Source organism: Sorex fumeus, unplaced genomic scaffold (assembly GCF_029834395.1).
Source record: "Sorex fumeus unplaced genomic scaffold, SorFum_2.1 ptg000043l, whole genome shotgun sequence".
Classification (NCBI taxonomy): domain Eukaryota; kingdom Metazoa; phylum Chordata; class Mammalia; order Eulipotyphla; family Soricidae; genus Sorex; species Sorex fumeus.
The window spans coordinates 50,293,801-50,305,195 of NW_026606100.1; the positions used below are offsets into that span (position 1 = coordinate 50,293,801).

The 11,395-nt window shown below is 57.3% G+C and overlaps 1 pseudogene; it reads left to right on the top strand.

Moving 5' to 3' along the window:
* The first annotated feature begins 11,020 nt into the window (after positions 1-11,020).
* Positions 11,021-11,147, top strand: LOC130029953 (uncharacterized; annotated as a pseudogene).
* Positions 11,148-11,395: the final 248 nt, after the last annotated feature.

Consider the following 11,395-nt stretch of genomic DNA (forward strand, 5'->3'; position numbering starts at 1 on the left):
TGGTGGCGCCACTGAGTAGGCAGGAGGAACGGGGGAGGGGAGGCCCGCTCAGCTCTGACTGCAGGGGGTGAGTCACTGTCCTGGGGGGGGGGGACCTGACCTCATTAGCCCCCACCCCCCATGGGGTGCAGCTACCAGGAGGCCCTGAGGTCTGAAGGAAGGCTGACTCACCCTTGTGGAACTGGGTAGTTGTGGCTGCGGGGGGCGGGCGGGTGGGGGGTCCCAGAGGGAGAGTGCCTCTTGCAGGAGGGCTGCTCTCCGGGTGGGAGCAGGGGGGACCCCCATTCGCAAGGGCACTGGGGACCAGGTGTGGGCTGGGAGTGCTCTCACTGGTGCCGCTGTGCTTGGGGGCGGGGGGTTGTAGCAAGTCCCCACTGGGCTGCCTCCTGGGGTGTGCTGGAGACAGGGGTCTTGGGAATGGGGGTGAGGCAGGAATGGGGGGCCGAGACAGGAATAGGCGAGCCCAGGGGGAGACAAGCAGGTTGGGGGAACCAGGAACAAACAGACCCTATCCAGAAAGCCAAGTCCCCCTCCTGAGCCCCCAAGGGGCAGCCCCTAAGACCCCTTTTACAGAGGGATCCCTCCTCCCATCCCCCCTGACCCAGGCCCCCTGCTTTGAGCCCAGGGCTCCGGCGGTTCCCGTCCCTCAGTCTTGTTGGGTCCGGTTTGCCCCTGGTTGTGATTCTGGCTCTCGGCTGCTGCCCCCTTTCTGGGGACCCAGAGAGTGTGGGACCTCCTCATCCCTGCGTGGGTGCCACAGGGGGGAGCCCGGTGCCCTTTGCCCGGCCACTGAGAGTCCCTGGAGGCCCACTGGGCGTTGGGGTGTGGGCGGGTGCGGCTCATAGGCCAGGGACTCACAGCCCCACCTCCTGCCCTCCTTCCCATGAAGCCCCCCACCCCTCCTTCCTTCTCTGCAATGGAGGTTCTGGCATCAGCCCGGAGGTAGTGCAGGGGCTAAGGAGCTTGCCATTGACCCCTGGGCATCCCTGGTACCACACAGGGTCCCCCCCTGCACCCCTACAGGGGCGAGCTCCGAGCACAGCCGGGGTATCCCCAAAACAACCACCACCCAAGGTGCAGAAGCAGTACCAGGGGCCCCGGGACTGGGCACGCTGCACGGGGGCCCCCCGAGTCGGGGGCCTCCCCCCAGGGCCGACTCCAGGCTCCTGGCTGAGAACCGGAAGCCGTGGAGCCGTCTGAGGTGGGGTCGGGGCTCAGGGCACCGTGGGAACTGACCGTGTGGGCAGGGCAGGGGGGTGGGGGGCTCCTGAGGGTCAGGGATTTGGGGAACAGGATCGTCTGCGTCTCCCCGGTCGAGAGGGAGGGTGGACACTACTGGCCGTCCCGGCCTCTGGCGTCAGCCGTGAGGAAGGAAAGGGGCCCCACCCCAGCCCTGTGGAACCCCCACGTCTGGCTTCCGGCCCGGGGTTCTGAGTCACATCGTTCCCACGGGGTGCCCCCAGCAACTCCGCCGGTTGACGGCTGAGCTGGAGAGTGGACAGCACTGCTGGCCACGCCTGCCCCAGGGGACTCAGATAGGCCTGTGGCTTCCTCCACGGCAGTTTCCTGTCTGTCCGGCAGGGGGCACTCCCCACCGAAGGAGCCCCCAGCTCTGCCCTAGAAATCCTTGTACCCTGCAGGCCCCCACGACATGGAACTTGGGTTTTTGGGGTTTTGAGTTTTTGTTTTGTTTTATAGTATAACACTTTACTGGGACGTTTTGAGGAAGGGAGAGAGAGAACGCCTTCCAGAGAGAAGGAGGCTTCTCCAGTGCACATCCCAGCACGAGAGGTGGGAGTCAGAGCCGGGGCCTCCAGGGGGCGCTGCGGGCAGCGTCTGTGCTTCCTTCTGGTCCTTCCTGAATCCCACCCAGCAGTGCGGGGTAGGGGGGGTGCTGTCTTCCTGCGGGTCAGGTGACCGAGTGGCACTGCTTGCATTTATGCAAACCGGGCACTGCCATTCCCGAGCTAGAGCCCTTCCTCCACCCCAGCCTTTCCCCTATGACTTTGCCCAGCCTTGGATTGGAGGGGGGGTGGGGCTTAACCTCCGGGCATTTGTGAAATTGTGTTTTAATTCTCAACCCACAGGCTTTCACTGTCCGCCCCTTGTTCATCGATTTGCTCGAGCGGGCACCAGTAACGTCTCACAACAAATTGTGAGACTTGTTGTTACTGTGTTTGGCATATTGACTACGTCACGGGGAGCTTGCCAGGGTTTGCCGTGCGGTCAAGATACTCCCGGTAGCTTGCCGGGCTCTCCGAGAGGGGCGGAGGAATCAAACCCGGGTCAGCCGCGTGCAAGGCAGACACCCTATCCTCTGTGCTATCGCTCTAGCTCTCATTGTCCGTAAAAATGTTTTATTTATTTATTTATTTATTTTGGCCACCCCTTGGGTAAACAGGGCTTACTCCTGGCTCTGTGCTCAGGGCTCACTCCTGGCAGGCTTGGGGGACCCTATGGTGTGTCAGGCATGGAACCTGGGTCAGCCGCATGCAGGGCAAGTGACCTGCCTGCTGTGCCACAGCTCTGCCTCCTATAGTTTTTTAAAGGGCCGGGGCAGGTGGTAAGATGCTACCTTGCACTCGGCCAGTCTTGGTTCCATCCCTGAGCACTGGTCCCCTGAGCACTGTCAGGAGTACCCTTGGCATGCGGGAGGCCTGGGTTCAGTCCCTGGTACCACATGTTCTCCCGAGCACCCCTGGGAGCAACTCTCAAGTACGGGGCTGGGAGTTGCCCCCAGCACTGCCAGGTGTGGCCCCAAAGCAAGTTATTAGAAATGATCATGTAAAACTCTCCACCGCCAGTAATACTCAAGGCAGACGGCTCAGAGGGGCTGCCCCGAATTCTCCAACTATTTCTGTCAGAGACCCCAGTCCTGAGTCTAATGGGGGGCGCTCATGGCCTGGCCAGGCAGCTGCTGCCGCTGTGGGCAGTGTGTCTAGCCCCGCCCCATCACACACACACACACACACACACACACACACACAAATACACACACATTCACAGACTCCCCTGCCTCACACACACGTACACATACTCTATCTCACACACACACTTCCCTGTTCTCACACGCACAGTGACATACATACACACATCCCCCAGACATACAGAAACCCCCATCCTTACACACACACACAAACAACCCCCATCGCAAACAGAGACTCATACATACACGCAGACACACACGGACACATTCAGACACCCAGACACACACACACACACATTCCCCTGTCTCACACACACAGTGTCACATACATACACCCCCCTAGACACATACAAACCTCTATCCCCTATGCACACACAAAGATGCCCCCCATCATACATAGAGACATACACCCAAACACCGCCCCCCATACACACACACACATACACACACACACACATACTCTCACACTCAATGCCGGGCTGGGGTCTGCTCTCTGAACCACCCATTGCCGGGGGTGGGAGTGGGGGGCTGAGGGCCCTGGTGAATGTGCTGTGAGTGAGTTCCACCCGGAATAATCTCCCCTCTGTGTCCTCAGCTCCTCCCCGGCTGCCGACCTCGTGACTTGCTCTGCCCAGGCCTCAGACCATCCACCTCTGCTCTCTGCCCCGGCCCGTGATGGAGTAGAAGCCCCTGCCCCTCCCAGCCAGGGTCCGCCCAGAGTCGCCTGCAGGTACAGTATAAAGCACTTCTCTGGGGTTGGCGCCTTGGAGGGCCGAGCCCTGTGGTCATCTGTGGGAACATGGCTTCTGCCTCCAGGGGGGATGCCAGGCTTTCTCCCTTCAGGCCGTCAACTGATTGTTGAGGCCCACCATGTAAGGGCAGGTCTCTGGATCTCTGGCTTTACCCAAAGTCACAGAGTTCATTGTAGATCTGGTTAAGAAGCAGCAGTATCGGAAGCTTGACGGCAGCTTCCGCAGTCTTGTGTGAACAGATCTGGGTCCAGTGGCCTAACCAAGTGAATGTGTCCAGCCACCATACTAGCAAGTATACCAGTGCTTTCGGCGTCCACCCAGAGTGGACCCTTAGAACAGAAGACCCTCCCTCCAGGGCCTGGCAATAGCCAAGATGCTAAGGCGCATTTGTGTGCCAAATTCTGAGTCTGATCCCCACCACCCCATGGCCCCATATCCCCTTGGACCCAGCACTTGATGAGTGTCACCCCATGAAAATAGGAAACCTCCATCATCCAGGAAGTGACCAAGTTTCTGGGTCCCTGTCTCTGGGGGCAGAGGACAAATACCCAAGTGGCTGGAGAGAGAGTATGACACGTAGGATGCTTGCCTTGCATGTGGCTGGTCTGGGTTCGAGCCCCCGTATCCCGTAGGTCCCCTGAGTACTACCGGGAGTGATTCCTGAGTTGCAGAGTAACCCCTGAGTATTGCTGGTGTGGCCCAAAAACAACAGTTCAAAAGTTGTCGCAGTGTTCTTATCCCTTAGAAAATGACAAGGGGTGGGGCTGGAGAGATAGTACAGCAGGTAGAGCGTTTGCCTTGCACGCGGCCAACCCGGGTTCGATTCCCAGCGTCCCATATGGTCCCCAGAGCACTGCCAGGAGTAATTCCTGAGTGCAGAGCCAGGAGTCACCCCTGTGCATCGCCGGGTGTGACCCCAAAAAGCAAAACAAAACAAAACAAAACAAAATGACAAGGGGTCCAGGGTCTCAGGGGTCGTGCCTGGCACCCCTGCAGAGAGAGACCCTCACTCTGATTCCTCTGAGTGTCAGTTCCCGTCGACATGGGTGTGAGTTCAAATGTGGGTGCGTGATGCGTTCCGTGGCTGAGAGCTGCCTTCCCAGGCTCCCCAGCAGAGGAACAAAGAGACGGGGACCACAGCCTGATGGTCAGAACATCCCACCTAATGCAGAGCTGCTCGCGTGGTTATAGAACGTCGGAGGGGGGTTGAGGCACAGGCCTGCATGCAGGTGTGATTGATCATTTACAGCCCAGGCAATTCTCTTGGGGGGGGGGGGGGATTGACTCGAAGAGACGCTCTGTCTCCCAGGGACCTCTATATTGCTTTTCTCTTTCCCTTTAGTCGTACATATTAAACACTTAAGTTTCCTTCTTATTCATACTTGCAGTTATTTGGATAAGCACAGTAAGAGATAGAGATTCCAAAACTTAGTTCTTAGGGCGCTGACGGCTCTACCGTAAATCCCAGACGAAGTCTTCAGCTCGTCCTTCCCCATGGGGGAACCGGTCTCTTAAATCATAACAGCTCGCAGCAAGACCGTGCTTTTATGCTTTCTAGACTGTCCCATTTCAATCGCCGGGGGAACTTCATCGCTCGCCCGGGGTCCATCCCAGTCCCACGGCAGGCACCCTTTTTTGTGGAGTGTTAAGAACTACAGCAATTGGGGCTGGAGTGATAGCACAGCGGGTAGGGCGTTTGCCTTGCACGCGGCCAACCCGGGTTCAATTCCCAGCATCCCATATGGTCCCCTGAGCACTGCCAGGGGTAATTCCTGAGCGCAGAGCCAGGAGTAACCCCTGTGCGTCGCCAGGTGTGACCCCCTCCCCCCAAAAAAGAGAACTACAGCAACCAAAGCCTGAGCCAAGTAATTATGACAGATGCCCAGGCGTAGACCTATTCAGTCCATCAACTCCCAATATTAGGGGCACAGCATTAATTGTCTTTCTGTGTTTACATGAAGAACATTGCTCTGTAGTAAAACATGAAAAGCCTATAAGGGAAATAGAAAAAGCAAGTGATTCACTACAAATACAAAGTCTAGAGTTACCAGGAAGTTCTGACTTGGGGAACTGTGACAAGGAGAGATAAAACACAAAGGGAAGGTTAAAGATCAACTCGGGGGGATGAGCGGTTGCCTGTAAGAGGGAGAAGAAAAAGGGACAGTTCACTGAGGAACCCTTAGGCATGATACCCAGCATGCAGGCACACTGTTTCCCAGAGGAAAGTATGACATTCCACAGAGGCATGACAGGTTTGCCACGCCACCGAGCCGAGACGGACGCGTTCTTCTGAGTGATCATGCCAGTTGATGTGTTATTACGAACACGGCTCCGTGGGTAGTTCAGATTTCCTTCCCGTCTGTGAATGTCCATGTGGCTTTATTATCATCATCTTTCGTTGTTTTTGGACCCCCACCCCTGACAGTGCTCAGGAGTCGGTACTGGGGGGACCATGAGGGGCTGGGCTTGAACCCGGGCCTCCTGCATGCTAAGTGTGCAGCCCCTGAGCTCTGTGTGTGTGTGTGTGTGTGTGTGTGTGTGTGTGTGTGTGTGTACTGGCTGGATTTGCCTTTTTTTAAAATTTTTTATTAGTGAGATATCATGAGGTACAGTTGTAGATTTACAAATTTTTGTGTCTGGGTTTCAATTATACGATGATCAAATACCCATCCCTCCACCAGTGCCCATTTCCCACCACCACGGATTGGATTTGCCTTTGTAAAGGGCCTCCCTGGCTGCCTGGCCAGGACCAGCAGGGCCGTCTCCCTCCCCGGCCGGCCCACTCTCCCCGGCTGCTCCGTCCCAGATGTCCAAGCAGTTTGCCTTCCTCCCTCTGGCTGTCCTCGGGGTAGGTTCCAGAATGTACACATGAAAATGTCATTTCCCAGAATAGCAGCCGCAACTCCCCAGCCAAGGACGGGGCATGGGGCGGTGCCCCCAACTCTGGTCTCTGCCCAGCTTCTCCCTGCACCGTCGCATCTGACATGAGCCTCTGCCACCCACGGGGGCCCCGTTCCCCCCTCTGTGGGGGCCTGTGAGGCCGGGGGTCTGACATACGCGCGGGGACATGTCTTCTCTCGACCTTCCCTTCCCGGTGACGTTCCCACCCAGCTCCCAGTGCCACCAGCTCGGGGAGAACAGATGTCCAGATGCGTGGGGACAGGCCTTCGGGAGGAGGGGCCGTCCTCTCTACCCCACCCTGCCCCGAGCAAAGAGCTTTTCTGTCCTGGGCAGAATTTCCGAGAAGGCGAGCAGATAGCCCTCAGCAGGTCAGAGGGGCCCCTGCTGGACCCTGGGTGTGGGGACGCTTGTCGTCAAGAGCTGACCATGGGATGGTCCATGGGCCAGGTGGGTGTGACTGTGTGTGCGAGGGAGGGTACCCGTGACCCCAAAGGCCACAGGGTCAGCCGTAGGGGGCCCCGAGCAGACTGGGACCCCGCATGTGAGAGGAAGCTCACTGTCCCCCATGAAGTAGGGGGAAGGCCCAGGTGACGTTCTGGGGAACAGCCCAGGTGGCCAGTGCGGGGATGGAGAAGAGAGGTCAGCTGTTGGCAGACAGTTGGTGGTGGATACTGTGGTCCAGGCGGAAGGTGACAGTAGGAAGTGGGTATAGGGACAGAGAGGACCCAAGCCTGCCTGGCTTTCATTCATTCATTCATGCATTCATTCACTTGTCCCTGGACGTTTCCTAAGCCTCTTTGTGCCAGCCCAAAGCAGGGAGCCGGGTGTGTGTTTTTCTCAGGGGCCTGTGTGGGAGCAGCTCCCCCGAATGGACAGTGCACCTTGCCGCGATCAGCAGGACCTTGTGCCCAGGCAGGTTGGGTTGGAAGGGGACAGTGTCCACCAGTTGCCTCCCTCGGCTGCCCCAGCGTGTTGGCCCAAGCCTTCCCCTCTCTGACTCTGCCCCTCACCTGAGCAGCGTCTCTCAGAGTCGCTTTCGTGCCTCTGCAAACGTGAGTCCCGCAGAATCTCTCAGTTCTCGGGGCTGGAGGCCGTGGCCGTTTTTTTTTTTTTTTCCCGGGAAATGGGAGAGCTCAGCCGGCGCCTCGGGACTCCAAGACAGGGAACGAGTGAATGGTGAAGGGAGACGCAGAGGCAGGAGCGCTCGGCTGGCTCCGCAGTGAGGAGCTCAGGGCCGGCAGGGGGCCGTGCTGGACACCACGCCTGTCCATGTCAGCCAGGTCAGCGGGTGAGGCCAGAGTTGGGTCAGTCTGAGGGTTGGGCTCCCGCTGGGCAGACTAAAGAGTGTTGGGGGGAGGGGCTGGAGCGATAGCACAGCGTGTAGGGGGTTAGCCTTGCACGCGACCCACCCAGGTTCGATTCCCAGCATCCTATATGGCTCCCTGAGCTCCGCCAGGAGTAATTCCTGAGTGCAGAGCCAGGAGCAACCCTTGTGCATTGCTGGGTGTGACCCAAAAAGCAAAAGCAAAAAAAAAAACAAAAACAAAAAAAGAGTGTTGGGGCGGGGGGGGGGGGCGGGGGGGAGACTGTCCTGTAGCCTTGGACAGACTCTTCCCTCACCGCATCTGGCCAGGGTGGAGTGGCCATGGGGGCCCACCCTGACCCTGCTCAGGGAAGGTCGCAGGGAAGGTCGTGGGGAGCCAGCATTGCAGGGCTGAGTGTGCGCACACAGTACACGCACCAGGCCCCTCTCCCCGTGTCGAGATGCTAATGACGCCAGGCGCGGGCGCTATTTTGGGCTCCAGCGTTCCGGATTCCTCTTCTGACTCGGAGCCTTGACTCAGCAGTTCTTGGCTTCCCTGGCCCCGCGCACAAGTAGGGCAGCCCCGTGCAGGCTCGGCCTCGGCCTGGACGGTCTTTCACCTGAGACCAGCGGCCAGCAGCCTGCCCATTCACGCGACTGGGCAAGGCCGGGCCCCGGGCACTTGGTTCTGTGCTTACAGCGAGGACGGGAGCTGCAGCCGCCACATGGGCACCGTTGCCTTTGTCACCGCAGCACTGGACAGCTGTCCTGGGGCTCCTGGGGATGCCCCTTGCCCAGTATGGGTGGGCAGAAGCTCGATCTTGCGCTGGCCTCTCTGACCTGTTCGGCTCTCTTGGCCCTTGGTGCCGGCTGCTGGCAGAACTCAGATCTGCTCTCACCAGAATGCTCCTTCAGATGCTCCCGGGAACAGGAGCACTGGCCGGAGGGACTCTGATTGGACGCGTTCACATTCAAACTGAGAACAGTCTAGAGCGCTGTTCTCAAGGGCTGGCACTATGTCTAGGTGCCGGTCACTGTCTCTGGGTACTGGTCACTGTCTCCGGGTTCTGGTCACTGTCTCTGGGTTCTGGTCACTGTCTCTGGGTTCTGGTCACTGGCTCTGGGTTCTGGTCACTGGCTCTGGGTGCTGCTCACTAGCTCTGGGTGCCAGTCAGTGTCTCTGGGTGCTGGTCATTGTTTCTGGGTGCCAGTCACTGGCTCTGGGTGTCAGTCACTGGCTCTGGGTGCTGCAGGTCAGTGTCTCTGGGTGATGGTCACTGGCTCTAGGTGCTGGTCACTATCTCTGGGCACCAGTCACTATCTCTGGGTGCCAGTCACTGGCTCTGGGTACTGGTCACTATCTCTAGGCACCAGTCACTATCTCTGGGTGATGGTCACTGTCTCTGGGTGCTGGTCACTATCTCTGGGTATACGGATCACTGGCTCTGGGTGCTGGTTACTATCTCTGGGTGCCGGTCACTATCTCTGAGTACCAGTCACTATCTTTGGGTGATGGTCACTATCTCTAGGCACCAGTCACTATCTCTGGGTTCTGGTCACTATCTCTGGGTGCTGATCACTAGCCCTGGGTACTGGTCACTGGCTCTGGGTGCTGGTCACTACCTCTGGGTGCCGGTCACTGGCTCTGGGTGCTGGTCACTATCTCTGGTGTTTGTGAGTTCTCTGTGCTTGGAGAAAGGACAGGTGGAGAATGTTGTGATTCTCCTTAAGTTTCTTTATTTTTTTTTGGTTTGGGGGCCATACATGGCAGTACTCCGGAAGTGCTCCTGGCCGGGAGTAATCAGGACACCATATGGGATCACGATCACGATCACGACCACCCTGTTGTTCGTCGATTGCCTCGAGCAGGTGCCAGTAACGTCTTCTTCGTCCTAGCCCTGAGATTTTTTTTTTTTAAAGTGCCATATTCAAGGCTTTTTCAGGGTTAGGAGAATGAGACCCATCATTGTTACTGGTATTTGGCATATTGGGTATACCACGGGGAGTTTGCCAGACTCTGCCGTGTGGGCATGTTACATTTGGTAGCCTGCCAGTTTGACCAAATTAGGAATGAGATGATAAGATGTTGCGCAGTGGAGACAGTCAGGCATAGGGTGGGAGACTCTGCCTTGTTCTCTCCCAGGAGCTGAGTGTGATGATCTCTGGATCCTGGCCGTTGTTGGAGTTACACGGCAGTTGGTGGGTGTAACTGTCTAGTTACTGGCAGGTCCAGTCCCAAACTGTGCAGGCTTGGAGATCTCAGCCCCGGGTCCCACACACCTGGGTTCCTCTGTCAGTTCTTTTATGCGTGAGGCTCATCCAAGTGTGTGGAGAGTGCTCCCAGCAAGGCCTTGGCTGGGCCTCGGTGGTCTTCAGCTGTTGGGCCCTGGTGGAGACAGTCAGGCATAGGGTAGGAGACTCTGCCTTGTTCCATATGGGATGCTGGGGGTCAAACACAGGCTGGCCGCATGCAAGGCCAGTGCTTTCCCTGCTGTGCTGCCACTCCGGCCTCTCTCCTTACGGTGTTGCTCTGAGCCACATGAGGCTGCCCGGACACGGTGAGTGGATCCTTCTCTCCTCCCCAGTGTGACTCACACTGGGCTTCATTCCCAAGGAGGAGTGTGAGCTTTGGAGGTGGAGTTCCGTTTGGCCAAAGGTGAGGCTGGGGCGACCTCTTTCTGCCCACAGATCTAGTAGACAGCAGGAGTGGCCTCCGAGAGCAGCCTGGATCATCTCAAGAAAGTCGGTACCTGAAAAAGGCCACTCGAAATAAATCCAGTGCTCACATCAGCAGTTCGTATCCAAACAACAGTAAGGAACGATCGAAGATGAACCTGCCTCAGTGCAGGGCAGACAGGGAAAAGGATCCATGAGCCAAGATCTATGTTTGGGCCCGAACGCTGTCTCGGAGGGTCGAGCACTGCTCTGCGCACAGAGGCTTGGCCCCGGGTACCACGTGGTCTCCGGTCTTCCAATTACCGCCTGGAGTGACCCTGAGCACTGAGGCTGTTGGTAGCCCCTGAGCACTGCAGGGGTAGGCGCCCTCCCACCCCCACCAAGTCAGCCATTGAGTTGGGAGTATTTAGCTGGGACTTTGCATTCAGGAGAAGAAACGAAACCCTAAAAATGTTGTCTAGATCGTCGGGTAGGATAACCCTTACCTATTCCTCTACTCGGGCAGACAGAACATCATAACTGGAGTTTGCAGATTTGTGATCAACGTCTCTTTGTGACTGGACCCCCACCCTAATCGCTCCTATCTGCTCCTTAGGGGGGGAAATTGTTGTCCATTAAACAAGGTGGAGGCTGGAATAAGCACTGTAAGTTTAAAGCTTAGAATGAAAAAAGAAATCAGGCTTTATTTTTGGATCAAATTTTCACAGTTGCCTATTCATTTCCCATCTATATTGAGTCACTTTCCAGAGATCCGCAGGGCTTAATCAGTTTTCTAAAAGCCTTCTCTGCTGTGTGTGTGTGTGTGTGTGTGTGTGTGTGTGTGTAGGTGGGTGGGAT